General features: G+C 42.4%; 1 protein-coding gene across 2 annotated transcripts in view; it reads right to left on the bottom strand.

The window, feature by feature from the left end:
• The window catches only part of XIAP (X-linked inhibitor of apoptosis), a 70,017-nt gene extending 48,421 nt beyond the window's left edge, over positions 1 to 21,596 (bottom strand). Inside the window, exon 1 of one of the 2 annotated variants that reach the window (XM_088478192.1) lies at positions 21,469 to 21,596. The gene's annotated coding sequence lies outside the window, so the exon portion shown is untranslated. Of the gene's footprint in view, positions 1 to 115; positions 221 to 21,468 lie in introns of those variants that run through there. The other variant, XM_088478193.1, reaches the window with a different exon arrangement.
• Positions 21,597 to 22,699: the final 1,103 nt, after the last annotated feature.

Genomic DNA, 22,699 nt, shown 5'->3' on the forward strand with positions numbered 1-22,699 from the left:
CCCAATCCAAACCCCACCTATGTACACTGCATTCACTTCTACACAGGGCTGCTGCTGAGAGGACACGGCCTCACTAGTGTGCGTATAAACGGGAGCTGCCATTTTCGCTACTCACCTTCAGTCACATTGAGACAGCAGCACAGAAAGGAGGGAGGGCCCGTGACACTGTGCAATGATTATCATCATGACAAATTCTTCATTCACCCGCCCAACCCCACGTGGGTCGTCAAAGACGTTGTAACATGTTTATTGACATTAGGGAGTGGCCAAAAATGGCGTGGGCGGGTAACGCTCTTAGTAAATGCAGGAGTATGGTCAGCATAGTTGCCAAATCCGCTTATAACAAGCGGAATTGGGCTTGTTTTTTTTCCGTGTGCTTGTTTTTGGGCTTGATAGCCAGGTCCCACTACTAAGGTGAGCAAATGTTATATAGCTCCTTAACCAATCCATTTATGTTTAGCTGTCTGTATGTATATCTCTCTGTATATGCAGACCCTCCAACTATACCGATTTGGCCGGTACAGTACCGTTTTTTGATGGTCTGTACCGGCAAAACGGGCTGTACCGATGTACCGGATGAGTGCAATCTCCTGAATACTATAGCAGCGCTGCGGGGACACAGACTCCCGCAGCGCTGCTGAATGACAGGTGGCTCCGTCCTCCGTGGTTCTTGGCAATCTGCACTGACGCTGACATAACGACCCACAAGCGCCAGCGGCCTCCAGTCTTCAGTACCCGTGGACACCCCCCCCCTTATAGATTACCACGCCCCCTTTATCTGTGGCCACTCCCCTGTACCGGCTTTCAACTCAGAGATGTTGGAGGGTATGTATATGTAGATATATAGATTTGGTTAACTAGAATGACTCGTTTAAACGATCAATAGAAGTTACATTTTCCCATATGTCAGTAATTTTGTTTTGACGTGTTTGTTTAAATGACTGTTGTCCTGTACTTTACCACGCACAGAGGGCCTGATTCAACAGTGCACACTAGTTGCTTGGAAATCTGCGCAGGACCCATTCTGCACATGTACAGAACGGGTCCTGCTATATCACACAGGCACCTGTAGGCATTTGCCTGATTAACAGGCAGAGGAGTTTGCGGGGCGGAGACTGCCTACGTTCCTGGAAACCGGGGTATGTTGCCCCTGTTTTCTACATTCCCGGAAACTTGGACATGTAGCCTCCGCTTTCTGGGAGTGGCAAAGCTAGGATCTGCATCCATGGATGCAGACTTCCTGGCCTTGCAGGATGACTGAACACGGCCAACTTCAGCTACCGCAGCCTGACCAAAGGTGCAACCATCGCAGTCTGATTGCAATGGTGATCCCAGACTGCCACCTCGGTCTCAGCCTGGGATCGCAGATGCAGCAAGGAGATTTCAGACACCTTCTGCTGCATTTGCATTTCAGCAAGGACGGAATTACAAAGCTGCTAGTGTGCGGCTTTGCAATTCCGTCCTATGCCGAATCAGGCCCCGAGTGCCCTAGGCTTTACTTCGCACAGTGGAGTTTATTCGTAGAGCAGGGAAAAGCCGTGCTTTGCAAATATTTATATGTATTTTAATAAAATGAACAATAAACAATAACGTTTGTGGTTTTCATTAAATTACCCCCACACCAGTACCACCATATTACGTTGGGCTTATGTTTTGGCCTTTATCGGATTGGGTTGGGCTTGTTTTAGGCTTGTTTTTTACTCAAGAGTAGCTTGTTTCTCATTTCAGAGTTGGCAACAGTGATGGTCAGTCATTGGTCACTAATTGCCAGCCTGTGGCAAGAAAGAAGTCTGCATCTAAACAAAGGATAGCAGTAAATTTCATTTTCCCCTAATGTAGTAAATGGTGTGACACTTGTAGCAGAATGTGCTGTGGGAATGATGTGCTGGAGCTAAATGTGGATAAAGATTGAGCCATTTGTACAGATAGTGTGCTTCAGATTCTATAGTTATGGGTCAGCTCATGGAGTAGTAGAATATAAATAATGGAACATTATCAGTCAAATGTTGATTGCTCTTCTATGTAAAGGATGACTATTTTTTTTTCTTCAAAACTTAAAATAAAACCAATAAAAAAAAAAAAAAAGAAAAAATTGGTTGCACTGACGCACATACAATATAGGGCATATACTTCTTGATGGTACAATTACAAACCACACTTCAATTCCTGACTGTACAGTCAGAAATTGAAGTGTGGGTGTGAAAACAGATATGTGGGCACCATTCCAGATCATTGGAGCACGTCCGGAGTCTGAGGGAGCAGCAGATGAACCAAGCAACAACCCGAGACATATACACTGACTACTCGCCAGACAATAGAAAATCTCCACCAATAGGAAGATCCCTTTGTTATACAGAGGAAGTAACTACCTGAATAAAGAAGAGACTACCTTCTATATTATAAGAATAATCGTGAAAAGGATAGGATTCTTATATTTTTGATTGTGAATTTTTTGAGGTATCCATAGTGCATGTATTTGTTTGGCTGTTTTGCTTGTATTTGTTGATCTCTCTTACAGTAGGGGTACTGTTGCACAAACATAATAGGCTGCAGGTGGAAAGGGCACCAACACACTTCCATTTTATAGAATTGTTATTGTGTGCGGCTCAGAATCAGGCCCACAGTGGATGCTTCAACTGTTTTTTGGGCGCTCAACAAAGCTATTCCATTGTTGCTCCGTTTGAAAGCCCATGCCACGTGCACACACCGAAAAGCACGGGGTATAGAAGCTAACCCCATCTAAAGTAATGCAACACAGCAACACAAAACGCACCACACAAATATAGCACCAAGTCCACAGGAATACAGGAACACTATCCCATATGTACAGTCCGCTTTTGATGTACTCATAGAAGCAATAACAGTCGCACAAGAATAATAATAACTCACGACTTAGAAACTAGCAGGGACCCTCCTAATATACTATCAAAAAGTATTCTTGAGGGGTGCTACCACTGACAGCTATAGTATGTATATGAACAAAAAAAGAGAAGGAAAATGAACTGTCATGGGTGGTGCACTATTAATTAAAACATAACTTTTAATAAATAATGGTTAATACCTATTATATAGGAAGGACAACAGCGAAAATTGGTAAAATATAAAGTAGTGTAATAAAGACAGAAAATGTGATTAAAAATAAGTGGCAGCGCATGTACCTGCCTCCATTATGTCATAATATTAATTGGCTGGTAATACGTAAGATATCTATATTAACTCTCTAATTTATTTGGGATACACCTTTCCCTATGTTATCGTGATAATATATAGATATAGATGAAATATAAGGTACTACATAAATATAGAGTTCATACCACTGATATTTAGACTTCAGCCAATCAAAAAGTGTGTTTGTGTTTGGCGTCTTTAAATAGCAAATCAACAGACACAAGGCCTATTTATTTTTTATTTTCATGGGAAATTAACAAACCAAGAGGATTAAGGATCACGTTGGAGTGGTGATCACTAGAAAAAATCCTTCTCTGATATATCAGAATTAAATCTGTTTTTAAAACGGCATATCATTATATAGTCTCAGGGAGTAACTGTCATAATGTACTCAGATAGTTATGGCAAATATGATTACACTTGTAAAATAACTGTCTCAGCAGTCCCTGTTGTTCTTTAAGACATCAAAAATGTATCTAATGTCCAAGTTTCCCCATTATAGAAGCATATATTCACTTTTATAGCGTTTATAGCAATTTGCGCTTATTACAGCAGGTGTATCTGGGAAATATGCAGATATAATGCTTTCACCATGTGACCAGGTATTCTATGATGATCATTGCATCACAGATATAAGATTTGCACTGGCAATGTCAGATATTTTTCCGAGTTTGGACAAACACAAACAACACAACACTACTACATATAATGAGACATGAGGTCAGGTCACACGCGCCGCTAACCCGCGGCGTTTCGCTACACTGGCTTTGTCAAGGCAAGCCGAATCTAACATCGGGGTATCCTCATATACCCGGATGTCTAACCCTTGTCCAATCAGAAGAACTCATAAGTCCGAGTAACCAATCGCGCTAAGTCGTGTCATGCTGGTCCCGCCCACCTGATCAGCTAAGACTATACTGCTATACTATGGGATTCAATGGTGTCTATTCAGGATGGAGTAATCGAGCTTAGAGTCTGTCAGACTCCCACAGTGGGTAATGGGAGACACGTCATCATGACGACATCTCTCCCAAAGCGGATAGCGGCGGGACCAGGAGCGGGAGTTTCAGGTAAGTGATTTTTTTTTTCTTATCACATCTCTCTCTACTGGGGGGGGGGGGACGACTACAGTGGGCACTACCAGGGGGCGATTACTACAGGGGGCCAGGGGGCGATTACTACAGGGGGCACTACCAGGGGGCGATTACTACAGGGGGCACTGAAAGGGGGGATTACCAGATTACCACTGGAGGCACTGAAAGGGGGGATTACCACTGGAGGCACTGAAGGGGGGGATTACCACTGGAGGCACTACCAGGAGGGATTACTACTGGGGGCACAACCAGGGGGAATTACTACTGGGGGCACTACCAGCTGCTGCCATTTCCCACACTAGGCTTATACTCGAGTCAATAAGTTTTCCCAGTTTTTTGGGGTAAAAGTAGGTACCTCGGCTTATATTCGGGTCGGCTTATACTCGAGTATATACGGTAGATATAGATGAAATATAAGGTACTACATAAATATAGAGTTCATACCACTGATATTACATTAGTCACCTTCACTCATTATCGTAATTTTTTGATAAATATATATATATTATCTCATTTTTCAATTTTTGCTGTGATTTAAAAGAATTTTTTACATTATATTTTTTTTCACACTCTTTAGTGGGTTTGTTATGTTCACATGATTTTTCCTTCTTTCTTTTTCTTCTTTTTTCTTTTTCCCTTTTTCTTTATGGTTAAATAATTCATATTGACATCAATTTTTTACACACACTTGCATTATCACTTTCATTAGAGTTATGTCACTGTCTGTCACTTATATTTAATGGGTCATTACAGGTTTTGGAATTAATGATTTACATTATGTATTTTTTAACATTTATTTGTTCATTTTTTTTGTTTTCACACTTTTCACTTATATCACATAGTATTATGCTAACACTACATTATTGTAGTTTTATCAGTAATTTTTTATTTTATTTTAGTTATATTAGGAATATTGGATATTCATTTATTAATATATTTGTTGATATGTGGATTTAGTAATTTTAGATTAGCACCATTGATTGCAATATCTGAAAACACTTATCTATATAGCTGTGCAGTGAAATCCATATAAATCCATTAATAATGGAGTGGTATATGGAGTGGCTTTCTACACAGACAATTTATTTTTATTGGAATCTGATCCATGATTTTTCTATCCATTACTTTGGTCTCATTGGGTCTTTACATTGGATATTAAATATAGATTATTCTATTAGTATAATCAGCCGTTATGGTATATTTACTTATTTGATCTTTCTATTCCTTTAAACTGTTTGATTAATGGTAAAATAATCACGATTCACGATATATGTTTCTATCTATGAGAGAATATGCTAATAGGTTAGCCTCTACTAGAGTCTCACTGGGATCAGTGAACTCTAAGCTCGATTACTCCATCCTGAATAGACACCATTGAATCCCATTGTATAGCAGTATAGTCTTAGCTGATCAGGTGGGCGTGACCAGCATGACGCGACTTAGCGCGATTGGTTACTCGGACTTATGATTTCTTCTGATTGGACAAGGGTTAGACATCCGGGTATATGAGGATACCCCAATGTTAGATTCGGCTTGCCTTGACAAAGCCAGTGTAGCGAAACGCCGCGGGTAAGCGGCGCGTGTGACCTGACCTCATGTCTCATTATATGTAGTATTGTTGTGTTGTTTGTGTTTGTCCAAACTCGGAAAAATATCTGACATTGCCAGTGCAAATCTTATGTCTGTGATGCAATGATCATCATAGAATACCTGGTCACATGGTGAAAGCATTCTATCTGCAGATTTCCCAGATACACCTGCTGTAATAAGCACAAATTGCTATAAAAGTGAATATATGTTTCTATAATGGGGAAACTTGGACATTAGATACATTTTTGATGTCTTAAAGAACAACAGGGACTGCTGAGAGTTATTTTACAAGTGTAATCATATTTGCCATAACTATCTGAGTACATTATAACAGTTACTCCCTGAGACTATATAATGATATGCCGTTTTAAAAACAGATTTAATTCTGATATATCAGAGAAGGATTTTTTTCTAGTGATCATCACTCCAACGTGATCCTTAATCTTCTTGGTTTGTTAATTTCCCATGAAAATAAAAAATAAATAGGCCTTGTGTCTGTTGATTTGCTATTTAAAGATGTCAAACACAAACACACTTTTTGATTGGCTGAAGTCTAAATATCAGTGGTATGAACTCTATATTTATGTAGTACCTTATATTTCATCTATATCTATATATTATCACGATAACATAGGGAAAGGTGTATCCCAAATATATTAGAGAGTTAATAAAGATATCTTACGTATTACCAGCCAATTAATATTATGACATAATGGAGGCAGGTACATGCGCTGCCACTTATTTTTAATCACATTTTCTGTCTTTGTTACACTACTTTATATTTTACCAATTTTCGCTGTTGTCCTTCCTATATAATAGGTATTAACCATTATTTATTAAAAGTTATGTTTTAATTAATAGTGCACCACCCATGACAGTTCATTTTCCTTCTCTTTTTTCGCTTTTGATGTACATATTGCTATGGGTAGATACACATGATTGTAAACCTTATTGTTGAGCTCATACACAGTGCTCTAAGAACTTACAATAACACAAAGGGCCTGTTTCTGAGTAGGATGTAGATGTGGCAGCGTCTTATGCTTAAGCCGCAGCCAAATTTTACAAAACTAAGATGCCAACTTGCAGTGTCTTGAGAAAGTGCAAATCCATCTCTGCGCATCTTTGGCTGCACCATCCGTCGCACCATCAAAACCTGCACAAGCCCTATGGCAGGTGAAGTTTTTCCATCCGAGTATGGACTCCTGTGTGAGCGGTTCAGTGGCCTAGACACCCCCTATTACCTCTCAAAAACGTCCACTAAAATTCACAGACCACGTCCGATTCTGTACTGCGTCGCTGAGCGCTGACAATCGGGAAGCATATGCTGTGCGACTCATACGCATGCACAGATTTCAATTTAGGGAAATAAAAATAAAATTAAAATAAATGGGGAGTATTCAGCCCATATATCGGACACATGGGGAGGGGAATCAATTGTTTTTTTTCGCACAATCTGTAGTCTAAAGTGATGGGAGTCTCAGATTAAAATGGTAAAAAAAAAAATGAAAAATTATATACTCTGCTCTGGTGCTTCTAGCACACTCAGCTGCTGCAACAAACACCCAAGGCAGGAAAGTGGAACTGGTTTGAACAGGTGCAGGGTGCTAGAATGAACACACACACACATATATATATATATATATATATATACACACACACTATATGGACAAAAGTATTTGGCCACATCTGTTAATTATTGAATTGAGGTGTTTCAATCAGATCCGTTGCCACAGGTGTATAAAACCAAGCACCTAGTCATGCATTCTCCATTTGCAATACAAAATGGGTCATTCTGAAGAACTGTGTGACTTCCATGCGTGGCACTGTGATAAAATGCCACCTTTGTAATAAGACTGTTCATGAAATTTCATCCCTGCTGGATATTCCACGGTCAACTGTAAGAGATATTATTAGAAAGTGGAAGCGTTTAGGAACAACAGCAACTTAGCCACGAAGTTTGGAGGAGGAGGGATAATGGTATGGAGCTGTTTCTCAGGGTTTGGGCTAGGCCCCTTATCTTAGCATACCAAGACATTTTGGACAATGCTATGCTATCAACTTTGTGGCAACAGTTTGGGGAAGTGCCTCTTCTATTCCAACATGACTGCCCCAGTGCACAATGCAAGGACTATAAAGACATGATTTTGTTTTGTGGAAGAACTTGACTGGCCTGCACAGAGCCCTGACCTCAACCCCAACAAGCACCTTTGGGATGAACTGTAATGGAGATTGCGAGCCAGGCCTTCTCGTCCAACATTAGTGCCTGACCTCATAAATGCTCTACAGAATGAATGGGCACAAAAACTCTCCAAAATCTTGTGGAAAGTGTTCCAAGAAGAGTGGAAGCTGTTATAGCTGCAAAAGAGGGACCAACTCCATATGCTGAACCAGTCTACAGCAAAGCATAAGAATTACTCCTACATACTTAACCACTTGTCTGCTGATTATTTTTTAACAAATGTTACCAAAAAATTGTTGTTTTTTATTTAATTAAGTTAAAACCATTTTTAAAAACTAAATAAAATATATTAAAGCAAAAAATATATGTCCAGGGGGTGCAGGTGAGATTATTCCTATGTCAGGGAGAGGTGGGCCCAACGCGTTTTGCGACTTTTTTCGAGGCTCAATTGTCAATTTTACCAGACCCACAAATGTTACCATTTAAACATGTGAAATTATATGTTATAAACCTTATGTACCATGTGTGTGATCCAGTAGACAGACTACACCCCACATCCTAGTTTAATCGAGTATACTCGAGAGACGAGCGCTATCCATAAATAATTTTGACTTGCTTATTGTGTGGGTTGGTGACCTTCACAGTATAGCTGCTCCCGAGCCACTACCTTGGTACCCTATTTACACCCAGCCACCATCTTTATTACCAGAGCTAAACTAATAATGAAATATCTGTAACTGTCACCAAAAAATGAAGGCGGTCATATTGTTCAAATCCATGAGTTTGGCCTGATAACATAACAACTGCGGCCATAATAGGGACTTCTCAGTAAATAACAATAAAAATATATATTTACATTTGTTCAGCCATCAATGATGATCAATGCAGGCCAATGATCTTGTTAATTTCTGATTAAGTTTTCTAAACCAGGTAAAATCAGCCAACACAATTACTATGTTTGTGGTTAAATTTTAGAAACAGAAAAAGTTCCATATCAGAAAGAAGTAGTAGTGAAAAGTAATAGTTAAATAATGCAACAAAAAATAATTAATAATCAAATAAAATATGACAAGGAACAGTATACTTCTGTTATTCACAATAATTATTAACAGAAATAAACAGTGCTATGTACAATATTTGTCCACCCTTGTGGCTGATTTTCAGGCTTTGGTATTATCATGTGAAACATTTGATGTATTGTGTTGGTAGGAATGCTAAACAAAATCAAATAACTATAGATAATGCAAGCATATTCTTGTCTTACTGTGTGTTATATTGTGCTACATTACTCTGGAATTGTTAATAATAATTCAGGTAGAGTATGTTTGTATAATCTGGATGCTACTATTATAACTGATTTTCGCAATTAGGAGAGTACTTTGTTCAAGTTAAATACAATTGCTGATCTGACATGTTGACATTTTGCCGTCTTGTAGGTCATCTGTTCGCACTAGAGGGGGATTTCAATTGTTTTTGCATGACCGTTTGCCCCTTATTAACATCTAAACTGATGGGGCAATATTCAATTGTTTGTTTTTTGTGCATGTCGCACCCAAAAAGACCTGTCCTAAGTCCTGGTTAGGGCGCCAAAACAGCGGACATTTTCATAATTTCTGATCACCACCTCAGGAAAGAATCACTCCAATTTGGAGTTTTTATACCCTCAAGATGTCCCCTCACTCCTTACCACTTGGATTAAACAATTCTTCTCCTTTTTTTATCTATTATATATATTTTTTCATATGAGTTACATATTTACATTTGTATCCTTAATACCGGTGACAGAATTACCTTTTTGTGATTTGTTTTTATGACTATATTTATATTTTTCATCTTTACGTGTTTATTTATTCTATCCATTTTAGTTGGATGAGATGCATTAAATAGCTGCTAATACCTATACAAGGTGTGGCTATTAAATAACAAGATTGATGCCATAATTTATGTTTAATGATATCAAGTACATTTAACTCCTTTCCCCTTCAATGTACTCCCCTTCTGCATCCACACACGGCTGCATTCTTATTTTCCATTGGTCAAAGCAGTGCTGTAGCTCATCATCTGTCAGCTGTCTCAACAGCTCCGTCGTGCTCTTCTTTACCTCAGTAACTGATGCAAAAAGGGTTCCCTTGAGTACAAATTTGAATTTAGGGAAAACAAAGAAGTCACATGGTGCTAGGTCTGGTGAGTATGGAGGGTGTTCTAGCGGGATGCAGTCAGGAAGCCGAAGGTCGAAATGCCAACCGCCGGCTTCCCGACTGTGTAATCCCAACAGGGGACTAATGACAGGCGTCAAAATACAGACGCCTATCATTATTCCTATTCCCGGAGCCCTACACCCGGCATACCAAATGAAGGTAAGCCGGGCAGCAGGCACAGGGGGTGTTGGAGGGAGGGTTAGGTTAAGGGCACTTAGGGTTAGGCACCCCCCTGGGAGAGTTAGGGAAAGAGGGGGTTAGGCACCCACGGGGGGAGGTTAGGGTTAGGCCCCCCCCGGGGGGTTAGGTTTAGGCTGTAGGGAAGGGGGGGTTAGGTTTAGACGCTTACAGGGGGGATAGGGTTAGGCACTGGGGTAGAAGGTTAGGGTAGGGAAAGGGTTAGGATTAGTGAATTTACTTACCCCATCGGGATCTTCATTGCCGGTCTTCCACTGTCGGGATTTGAACCACCGGGCATAGGTCCGACGGTCATTCATACCGATCCCGTTCTGGCACTGCTGTCTGTTTCTCAGCCAAAAACTGTCCTGATGGAGGATGAAACCATTTTTCTGCAACTGCCTCTTTCTTCTGTTCCTTTCCCCGCAAAGTTGTTAAAAGATTTTTGTAGTAATGTTCACTGTTGTTCTGGTATCCAGTCATCCAAAATAACAACCTTGATAGCATAGAAAACAATTAACATTGCTTTGAATTTGGATTTGCTTTGACGTGCTTTCTTCGTTCTTGGTGATGATGGTGTTTTCCAATGCATGGACTGGTGTTTTGTCTCAGGACCATACTGGAAGATCCATGCTTCATCACAGGTAATAACAATCTAAAAAATGTGGATCCGCTTGAATTTGCTCCAAATTCGCTTTTGATTTTCTTTATGCTTGGCAGTTAGAAGCCTTGGAACCATCTTAGCAAAACTTTTTGTTATGTTTATATCTTGATACAAAACTTGCCTAACATGTTCTTTGTCAATGTTTTCCATTTCTGCTATCATTCGGTTGCTGAGTCGACGGTCAATTAGAGCTATCATCTCAATTTTCCCACATTTTAATTTGTTTTTGATGTGCAAGACCTTCTGGGACATTAATCATTTTCGACATCCTTAAGACTGTCACAAAGGGGCCTATTCATCATGACTTAATTTCTACAAAAGCCGGTGAAAAGTAACATTTTCACCTACAATTGTAGAAATTAAGTTATCGGGCCATTCATTAAGTAATTAAAGCAGGAGATATTACAGATATCTCCTGCTTACCTTCCTCTTGCGGAATGGCCCGCTGTCCCCATACACTAGTATGGGGACAGAATTCATCAAGCTCCGAAAATACAATATTTTCAGAGCTTGATTGTGGGAGCATTCGCCATCTTCAGATGGCGAGTGCTCCCGCTCCCCGCTCCTTCCCTATGGGAAGGAGTCCCGGGTTGCGAAGAGGGATCCTTTCGGATCCCTCCGCTGGACATCGGGGCTCTTGTGCACATGCGTGACCTGTAGGTCACGCATCTGCACTTGTTACACTGCTCCGAAGGGAGCAGTGAAAATATTCACTGCTCCGAAAGGAGCAGTGAAGCCGCTCGCGAGGACAGCTGATTTTCGGATCAGCTGTCTCCGCACCGGAGCAATGATTAAGTGCTTCTCGGCGTCCATGGGAAGTTAGAATGTTAATTATCGTGGTCCATTCGGACCCAGATAATTAACATCATGAAAAGACCCCTAAATCTTTTGTGGCACTCAAACACACGTGCAGGTGACATACAGTCTGTCCTGTAAGCCTCGGTTAGCATACGGAAAGATTTGGTAGGAGTTTTGTTCAATTTATAAAAAAAATGTAACTTTACACGTTGGCGACACTTGCAAAACCAAATTGGGATAGTCCAAGGTCAATGTTCCCTCACTTCCTTTTAACTCACACAGTATGGTTTATGTTTTACAAGTACGTTCTCGTTATTTAATAGTCACACCTTGTATTCTGGCTAATTGTTACATCTGCTGTATATAATATTATTTATGTCTTATTAACAGCTTATTACATTGTGCCGTTCCCACACTCTACTATAACATAAACACACCACTTGATACCAGCTGTATATAAATTGATGCAAAAACATTAGTGGCAGAATGCATTATCAATAATGTGGTTTGCATTCCGAAGCTTGGTGCATATCAGAAATGCGGTCAAAGCTTTCCACAGCTTGGACCCGATGGGTAACGGCATTTGTAGGTATCGTTACCCAATAGAAGCCTATGGGATTCTTTTCATAAAGTGCTTTGAGAGGGACCCAATCGGATCCCTCCCAGCACCCCAGGTGATGCACGCATTGTTCTGCACATGAGGGACTTCTGGGTCATAAACCAGAAGTCCCTCTCTGGCAAAGGACAGCACTTATCAGGAGAGCAGTCCTTTGCCATTTTCTTCATGCATACCAGCATTATTAACGTCGGCATGCATACGATGAGTGGCCAGATGTATCGCATGCAAAATGTTAGGTAATCCTATACTAAAAGTGCATGATTGCCATTTAGATTGTGTAGTCAGTCTAAGCCCGAGCCCTCTACACAGAGGAGTCCACTGACGCCCGGCTTGACTTGAATACGGTCTGTAAAATATATAATATACAGCGCTGTGTCTACAATACTCAGCTTGTGATATTCCTATATGATGACCATATTAGGACATTTGGGTTACTAATTACCTAGGTCCCTATTGACCTTGCTTTGATGTTTTTGCTCACTTATTACCTCACTACACACTTTAGATGTAACCAAAATGAGTGTAATGAGCATACTTATGGAAATATTATATTGAGCATGGATGGAATGAGTTTACAGCGTTTATGTGCACTCCCGATTCCCGACCAATTCAATTGGAAGAAGTACTCGTGCAGTAATTGTGACTGTTTATAGCGGCGTTATTTGTGGAGGAAATGGGGAAATCCCCCCAAAAAGTGCAAAAATATATTGGATAATAAAGCATCAGCGGGGAAAGGAAAATATATCTGTAGCTGATTTTTGCATTTTTTTATTTTTATAAAAGTGAAAAAACTATTTTTCAATCAAATAAACATCTTTTAACCCATTATTTTGCACTTTGCAGAATATCAACCAAAAAATTACATGTAATTATTGACCAAATAAAGCTAAGCTGATTAAAAACTAATAAGTGCCTAATTAACCATTATGGGGGATGTTCCAGTGATTTTCAGAAATTTTTCACCTGCTCAGGGGTTGCGAAAAAAAATAGCAGCATTAAATCCTCTTGAAAATGACAGCAGCTAAATTTGCTCGGCTAATTTAATAAGAAAAAACTTGCAGGCCAACCGCGTTAGCCCCTTGCTTGGCTAATCTACCAGCAGTCACAAGCTCAGGGGGCAATGCCTGCTCCTCTGCTCCGTTACAGATCCCTCCTAGCAACCTTCTTCCACCATAGTGATAATGAAGGAGCCACGGCTGCATGAAAAGTCTTCCTGCAGCCTGACCTCACAGGCCTCAGGGCAGCCCGCACCACTCTCCACCCATACTGTGATTGGAGTTCCTGTTAGGATTGTTTACAGTCTGAGGCTGCCGCTGTGTGTGAGCTCCTTGCAGTTGCGCCTCCCCGCCAGTGTCTTCCCCCTCACGTAAGCAACACCGCAGCAGTGATAGGCGATTCTCAGAATCACCCACTCCCTGCTGCTAGTTTCTCTTCTTGCAGGACTGAGAAGTCCTGCAAGAAGTATTTTTTTTTTTTTTTTAAACAACTTTATTATAAGGGCACAGTCGTGCCCTTATATTAAGGCTGAATTGAAAAAAAAATTGCATTCTCCCAGAGAGAATTCCTGAGGGGCTACACCTCAAAAGCTTTTGTACGTACCAAGCTGAAATTTGGCATGGACTGGAAGAACTGTCGCTCGGTGCTGCATGCCGAATTTCAGGGCAAAAAAATAAATAAAAATGAGGATATGGAAGTAATCTAAATTTCCAACTGTCAGTTTTTTCCTGTCACTTTCAATTAGGACCACTTTTCTGCTGCAATCTATGGGGGATTTTTGGGAAGGCATAAGTCAGGGTAGGGGACGAATGGTTTGTTATATTAGGTAGCTCTTGTTCCAAAGTAGAGCCTTTTGCGGCCCAGGTAATTAAGAAATTTATACTATTTCAACTACTAGCCCACAAATGCCCCATTATAGATATAGGGACTGTCAACTTGCTGAGCAATGTCAGTTGGTGGCCTCCTGCAGGGGGTGTATAGTGGCTTCACTTGGGTGCACAAACATGGCAGCCTTTTAGCCTGCAGTCTGTTTTAATTAGGTGAACTGGAGGGGGTGTTTTGTGGTTGGTGTAGGCACAATATCACAGTAATAAACCCTTGCACCGCTCACATTGAGTTTAATTCTCTGGTTCGAGCGGTGCCAGAGGAGTCTGATACAGCATGTGATCATGACGTCACTAATTTATTCAGAGGAGGAAAGTCAGCAGAAAATTCTGAAGTGCTTTATTATAAGGGCATTGTCGTGCCCGAATATTAAGGCTGAATCGAATAAATTGCATTCTCCCATAGGGAATTCCTGAGGGGGGGGGCATGGTGTTTGAGGGACTACATCTCAAAAGCTATTGGACGTGCTGAGCTGAAATTTGGCATGGATGGGTAGAACTGAGGTTTGGTTTGTTAGGTAGCTCTTGTTCCAGTGTATGGCCTTTTGTGGTTCAGGTCATTGAGAAAGTTACAGTTTTTTAACAATTGGCCAAAATATGCCCTTTTTTAAAGATATGGAAGTTCAACTTGCTGCGCATGTTCAGTATATGGCCTCCTGCAGGGGGTGTACAGTGGCTTCACTTGGGTGAACAAACATGGCTGCCTTTTAGCACGCATCACGTTTTTTATTAGGTGCAAAGTATATATATTAGATGTATATGGTGTATATAAGCCTATATAGTGTATGTATTGGTGTAGGCTACAAGATAGATAGATGATAAACAGAGATAGCGTTCCCGCTAGGCTAATTTAGCAGGGCGCCGCGTCCTGCCTTATTTCTGAAGGGTAGAAAGCACCCTGCCCTCCAGCGTGGCGCCCCGGGGTTCTGTCTCCACCCACGGGTCACAGTGTCCCGCGAGTGGTCAAAACGGCGACGCAGCAGTCACCGCCGGTGAATGAATGCCGGGCGCATGCGCCTGGCATCCATTCACTGTGACCGCAGCCCTTGGGGGCTGCCCGGCATGTCCGTAAGTGCCGGGCACGCCCCCAGGAGTGACGAAAAGGGAACACATCATAAAGACATGTCCCCTTTTCTTTTACCACGCCCCCTAATCACACGCGCGCAGAACTGACCTAGCTATAGGTCCAGCGCCCTGCCTGCTGCTGGACCTACAGTGAACACTACATAGACAGATATATATATATTTATATACACACACACATACAGACACACACAGTACTTTTCAAAAGTCTGAGCACCCCAGTATATTTTAAGGAATTTTCAATTTAACTGCACAGTAATAAAATAAAACCTGTTTTATGGCCTTTGTTTACAAAATAAACAACTGTTTGAACAATAAGGAAAAAAAAAAAAAAATACTTGCTTTGACTTTTAGGCAAGTTTATTTAGGTAGTGTGATTTCATTGAAGTGACGACCCTTAGCTTTGATAAGCGCTTTGCATATCCTTGGCATCCTATTTAATAAGTTTTCCAGCTTCTGGCGATCCATTCAACTCCAGCAGCTTTGAAGAGCCTCCCAGAGGCCCTCAGTGTTTTTAGGCATCTGTTTTCGGACTTCCCTGTCAAGTTCTTCCCACAAAAACTTGATGGGTGAAACATCTGGTGATTGAGGTGGTCATTCCATTTTTGTTACAACTTGAGAGTCTTCTTTCTTTTGCAAATAATTAGTACACAATTTGGACATATGTTTTGGATCATTATCTTGTTGGAAAACAAAGTTCTGACCCACAAGTCGCTTTCCGGAGGGAATCACATGACGCACTATTATGTTGTGGTACATTTTTTGATCCACCAACTTGGTTGCCCGCGAAACATCAACCAAACCATCAAATTGAGTCCTCCATGCTTAACTGTTGGCGCTACACAGTCTGGGAGAAAGCGCTCACCTGGACGACGACACACAAAGCCTGGCGATGCAAGACAAAAAGTAAAAATTTTGATTTGTCGGTCCAAAGCACCCTCTTCCACTGTTCCTCAGTCCAATCCTTATGCTTCTTAGCCCATGCGTACTTTTTTGCTACGTTTGTAGCACATAGAAGTGGTTTTCTTACAGCAACCTTACCACTAAGATCATATTCCTGCAAGCTCCTGGCCACCGTCCTATCGGACACAGGCTGGGAACAACTTTTCCGCAACTCCCTTCCTATTTCCGAAGCGTCAAATGTCTGTTACGCTTGCTAGTAGTCACAATGAAGTTGTCCTCACGAACAGTTGTTTTTGGACGACCAGTTCCTTTTCTTGTAACATTTTGACCGGTTTTTGACTTTCATTCAATAACCCGACGCACAGCCCCAACGGATACCTTCAACCGTTTGTGAATTTGCCGCAAAGAATAACCTTCTTCCCTCAAAACAATGATTTCAGCACGTGTATTTTTATTATACTCCACTCATACACAAGTAGCAGAATGTACGATAAACAAGCTTCTTTTCGATTTCAGGGGGTGTGCTCAGACTTTGACAAGTACTGTATATAGGCATGTATATAGAGAGAGAGCACTCAACAGTCTTCTTCATGAAAAAAGCTTGAGGTTTATTCACTCACATATTAGCAATTGAAAGCATATCGACGTTTCGGGTTACCCTTTGTCAAGACCCAGACACCTGAATCCCACAAGTGGCAGCCAGTAATGACCATCCAAACTGAATCTTAAGTACCACAAGCATCCCATAAACCACACCTCTCCAATTAGCTCAAGAAAATAGTTAACCCTGTCACTACAAAAGAAAGCCATAATGCTCCTAAAGCTGTTGGATATCCAAGGTAATACACCCAAGTCTGATAAAGTTAACAGTAAATACATACCATGATCCTGAAATGAAACAACCACATCGCGTGCGTTCCACCTCCGTGGAACGCACAGCTGATCATCAGATCACTTGTCAGCACTGCTGTGGCCTACGAGACAGTTAATTGGTCTCCCCGGAATTCTCCAGGACCACCACCGGACTATTTCTAATGGGGGGCTGATGCCACAGCCAGGGGAGCCCTTTCACCGGGCCCCCCAGCCGCAGCATCAATCCTGACCGCTAGTTAGTCCAGGCCGGGGATCCCTGAGGAGCTGGGACCCCCCCCCCCAATAAAGGGGTCCCCCTCCTCATGGCAACCCAGGCCTAGGCTGATAGCCCGGGGCTATCCCCAACACCCCTGGGCGGTGGGTGCCAGGTTGATTACGTGATGTGGTGCATTTTAAATATTTTCTTTTGCAGGTGAACTATAGGTCCCAGCACCGTATTTAGTGCAACCAGCAGAGGGCTCTGAGCCGGTCCTGGTTCTGGAAATACAGGGGGAAAAAATGCATAGGGCCCCCCTGTATTTATCAGAACCAGCACCGGACTCCTTCTAGCGCGGGGGGTTATGCCACAGCCAGGGGAGCCCTTTCACCGGGATGTAGTCTGGAACCCGACGGTCTAAATGCCGATCGCCGGCTTCCAGACTGCATTATCCCGACTAGGGACAAATGACAGGCGTCTAAATGTTGACGCCTGCAATTTGCCCGACTTCTGGAGAGCGGCGCCTGGCATCCCAATTGAGCGGATGCTGGGTGCCGCAGCGGACAGCCACGGGGGGGGGGGGGGGGGGAGGGTTAGGTTTAGGGCTCCCGGGGGGGACTTAGGGTTAGGCACCCCTGGGGGGAGGTTAGGATTAGCCTAGGGGGAGGGAGGGTTAGGGTTAGGCACCCCTGGGGGAGGTTAGGGTTAGGCACCCCCCCGGGGGACTTAGGGTTAGGCAGTGGGGAAGGGGGGGTTAGGTTTAGGCACTTAGAGGGGGGGTTAGGGTTAGGCACGGGGGGGGGAGGTTAGGGTTAGGCACACCTAAGGAGGGTTAGGGGGGTTAGGTTAGTTGATACTTACCTTTAGGACGATCAGGATTTCCAGCACTGTCGGGTATCCGCTGTCGGGAATTGAACCGCCGGCCATGCACCCGCCAGTAATACATATCACACCACTTTCACCGGGCCCCCCAGCCGCAGCATCACCCCTGACCGCTAGTAAGCCCAGGCCGGGGATCCCTGGGGAGTTGGGGACCCCCCCAATAAAGGGGTCCCCCTCCTCAGGGCACCCCAGGGCCAGGCTGATAGTCCGCGGCTACCCCCAGCACCCCTGGGCGGTGGGTGCCGGGTTGATTATGTAAAGTGTGGTGCATATGAAAATATAAATATTGTCTTTTGCTGTAGAACTACAGTTCCCAGCAAGCCTCCCCCGCATGCTGGTACTTGTAGAACCACAAGTATCAGCATGTGGGGCATTACGGGCTTGCTGGTACTTTTAGTTCCACAGCAAAAGCAATATTAGAATAAAAACAACACACCGTAGAAAAGTACAATATTATTAAAACATACATACACACACACACACATGTACTCACATACATACACACTATCTCACATACTCACCTAGTATCCCTGAAGCCATTCTGTCCTCTTCTCCAATAGATAATCCAATGGGGAGTACCTGTAATAAAAATTCCATACTCACCTCCTCCTATGTGTAGATCAGGTCCTCTTCACACAAAATGAGATACCCAGGACCCTCGCACATTAGTACCTGAATGACAGCTCTGCCCGGGAGTTCAGCACAGAAATCCCGGTGCGGAGCGCTCATTGGCTGAGAGAGGCGAGCCTTCTGCCTCTCAGCCAATGAGCTGTTCTCAGCATTGACTTCAATTGTAAGAAACGAGCGTGCCTTTTTCAAAAATGGAGCCTCAGCGCCATTTTTGAAATTCAAAGATGGCCACCGCGAGCCAATCACGGCTCATGACGTCATCGCCCTTGCCCCCTCGGCTGGCTTAACTATAGTCGACGGCTGGGGAGCTGGAGAGACCAGCTGAAGAAAGAAAATGCAGCGGAAGCCCTGGTTGGGCGGCAGCCGCGCAAAAGAGCTTAATGGCCGCCACGCTCCAGGTGAAGACGTGGTAGAAGTCCTGGGGGAGTGGCAGCCATGTAAAAGAGCTTAAAGGCTACCACCCACAGGTGAAGGTGCAGCATTATAAAATACTTTGAAAAACTGTGTCTGTTTTATTTTAATGCCCTGCCTGCTTGTACTTGTGTTCTCCAAGTACCAGTAGGCGGGGATGCCTGCTGGGACCTGTAGTACTACTGCAAAAGACAATATTTATATTTTCATATGCACCACACTCGACATAATCAACCCGGCACCCACCGTCCAGGGGTGCTGGGGACAGCCCCGAGCTATCAGCCTGGGCCTGGAGTGCCCTGAGGAGGGGAACCCCAACTCCCCAGGGATCTCCAGCCTGGGCTGACTAGCGGTCAGGGGTGATGCTGCGGCTGGGGGGCCTGGTGAAAGGGCTCCCCTGGCTGTGGAATCACCCCCCGGCTAGGAGACGTCCGGTGCTGGCTCTGGTAAATACAGGGGGACCCTACGCATTTTACCCGTGTATTTCCAGAACCAGCTCAGAGCCCTGTGCTGGTTGTACTAAATATGGAGGACCTCTACATCATTTGTCCCCTGTATTTTGGCAACCAGGACTGGTTCTGAAAAGCCTGGTGCTGGTTGTGCTTAATACGGGGGACCCCCACGTCATTTGTCCCCTGTATTTAGCACAAACAGTACTGGGGCTCCAAAGCCCGATGCTGGTTGTCCTCTAGAGGGCGGGGCTACGCCTTTTTTTTTTTTTTTTTTTTTACACATTCAATTTTTAACAGATGTGTAGATCTCACTGCTGCATTTGTGCATCTGTGACTTATTGATTTGATTTCCTGAGCCCTCTGTCACCCCCTTTGCACTGCACCGCTGCCACTGCTCTGCAGCACCAATGCTGCCGCTACCCCACATGCCTTCAGCCATCTCGCACTCTGCACCTCCCAAACCAACCTCCTGTATGCTGTCCCCTCTTCTACCTGCATTAGGCTACCATTTTGTTGCCCTTCTCCCCTGCAGGTGGCCCGGTTTGCTCATCCAAACCCTGATAGTTAATACATTTTAAAAAAAACTATGAAATTCCATAGACAAAAATCCTTACGGTTTCACATGTGCCATTAAGGCTACTTAGACATGAACTGAAATTTCACAAAACCTATTGATTTTCTGCCACTCAAACTTCAAAAAGCAATGAAATTACGATCGTAATTTCATTGATTTTTTAAGTTTGAGTGGCAGAAAATCAATAGGTTTTGTGAAATCTCAGATCATGTCTAAGTAGCCTTAATGGCACATGTGAATTTTTGTCTATGGAATATATTACACACATTGTATATACACATACCTACATACACACACACACATATATATGTATGTGTGTGTGTGTATGTAGGTATATGTACATACAGTGTGTGTAATATATATATACATACACACACAGTCAGTATACACACACTGACACATATATATATATATATATATATATATATATGGACCTCAACATTTCTGACGGTCACATTGAGGCTGCACCCCAAATGGATGTGATTACTGCTGTTAGTGTGGGCTTTATTTAAAAACACACATTATATATAAAACTTTTTTTTTCCAAGTTATACGGTTATTGTCAAAAACTGGTAACTGTGTGTCCAGCTTTAGTTGTCCTTGCATGTGATCATCATCATTGAAAGAGTGTCAGTGACTGTCTTTATTGAAATCTATTTAGAACACAGTCACAGTGTAGTTTACACAACACACAGGGCCTGATCACAATCTTCTTACACACCTACTAGATAAGAGAATACATTATGTGGGTGTTCCTGTCCACATAGGGCGTTCAGAGAATCGTATTTACTAAACAGAGACACTTCAATTTGCATATAGGATAAAATTGCATTCATAGTGCCTGAAATTCAATTTACTGTACTTTCGGTAAAATTATTGTTATGCATTTACTGAATATTATAGTCAAATATTACTAGTACCATGCAAGATTAAAAGAAAGGAAAAATACAACAACATACAATAACCACTTGGTAAATAAAGGTAAATCTAATTAAGTGCACTGATGATGCTGGTTATGCAACCTGCTTGGCATATCAGCCAACTCAGTACAAGCGCACATAAGCACAGTATTTTGGTTACAGTAACATATAACTTACATTGGACACGCAATCAAACCAGAAGAACTTCTCCCCTATATAGGACTTAGAGAAACGGGAACTATTCACTAATGTGTTCTTCTACCTGGAAGTAAAAACGGTCTTTCGTACATGAATTTCCTGCTATAGAGTTGTAAGCTGGGAATAACACTGCCACCTAGTGTCTGTACAGAAGGATAACATGTCTTTGGTACAAAAAAAAACAGGTGCACAACACACAGAGACATTGCTATACGTGAGAACTCATAGGGAAATAATGGAGACATAATAACCTTTTCTATAGCTATAAATGTAGATTATACATTAGTAATAATATTTGTATGTTAGCTGTAGTTTTTTTAAATTAAGCACAGTACATTGAGTGTTCATTTGAAAAATGAAAGCTATTAGCTGCTGGGCTGCTGTGCCAGAGGTGAATTTCTGTTATTCAATATGCTAGGTGGTTACAGAATTAATTACCATTAAGGTCCATATTAATCATCACTTAAAGTGACAGTTTTACCATTTGTTCATGTAATTTTCTCAGTTTCATGTGGCAAAGCTATTCATTAATGCTGTAATGAATGAGATATCACTCATATCTCTTTGTTACAAATATGCCCTGATAATTTCCACAGTCCCCATACTTAAGTATGGGGATGTAGCAAATGTGTGATTCATCAAGTTCCAAAAATGCTTTATTTTCGGAATTTGATTGTTCCCCGAATGTCTTCACAAGCTGCCGGCAGCTTGTGTAGCAGCGGAATCTATTCAGATCTCTCACCACTGTGCCCTGTAGTGCTGCGACTTGAGCACCACCTACCTTCCACTTCGCTGCCACACTCACCACTCCTGCCGTTGGTGTCTGCTCTCCTCGTCCCTGACTTCTACCCCACTGTCTGTAAGTTCTTCCCAGGGTCTTGTAATAAAAACTGTATTAAATAAACAAGTATCTGCAATAGTCTTTATATAGATAGATACTTATATATTATACTGCATCAGATTGCTGTTGACTGCTCCCTTTGGCCCTGACTTCTCCCGCTGATTCCTCTGGTGACTGCTCCCTTTGGCCCCGTCTCTTCCCAAAGTTCCTCTGGAGACTGCTCCCGTTGGCCCCAACTCTTCCCACTGCTTCTTTTGGTGACTGCTCCCATTGGCCCAGTCTCCTCCCACTATTTCCTCTGGAGACTACTCCCTTGGCCCCATCCTCTCTCACCGTTTCTTTTGGTGGCTGCTCCATAGGAATATTCCT

This window comes from Taudactylus pleione, unplaced genomic scaffold (assembly GCF_031769625.1).
Source record: "Taudactylus pleione unplaced genomic scaffold, aTauple2 ptg000211l, whole genome shotgun sequence".
NCBI lineage: Eukaryota > Metazoa > Chordata > Amphibia > Anura > Myobatrachidae > Taudactylus > Taudactylus pleione.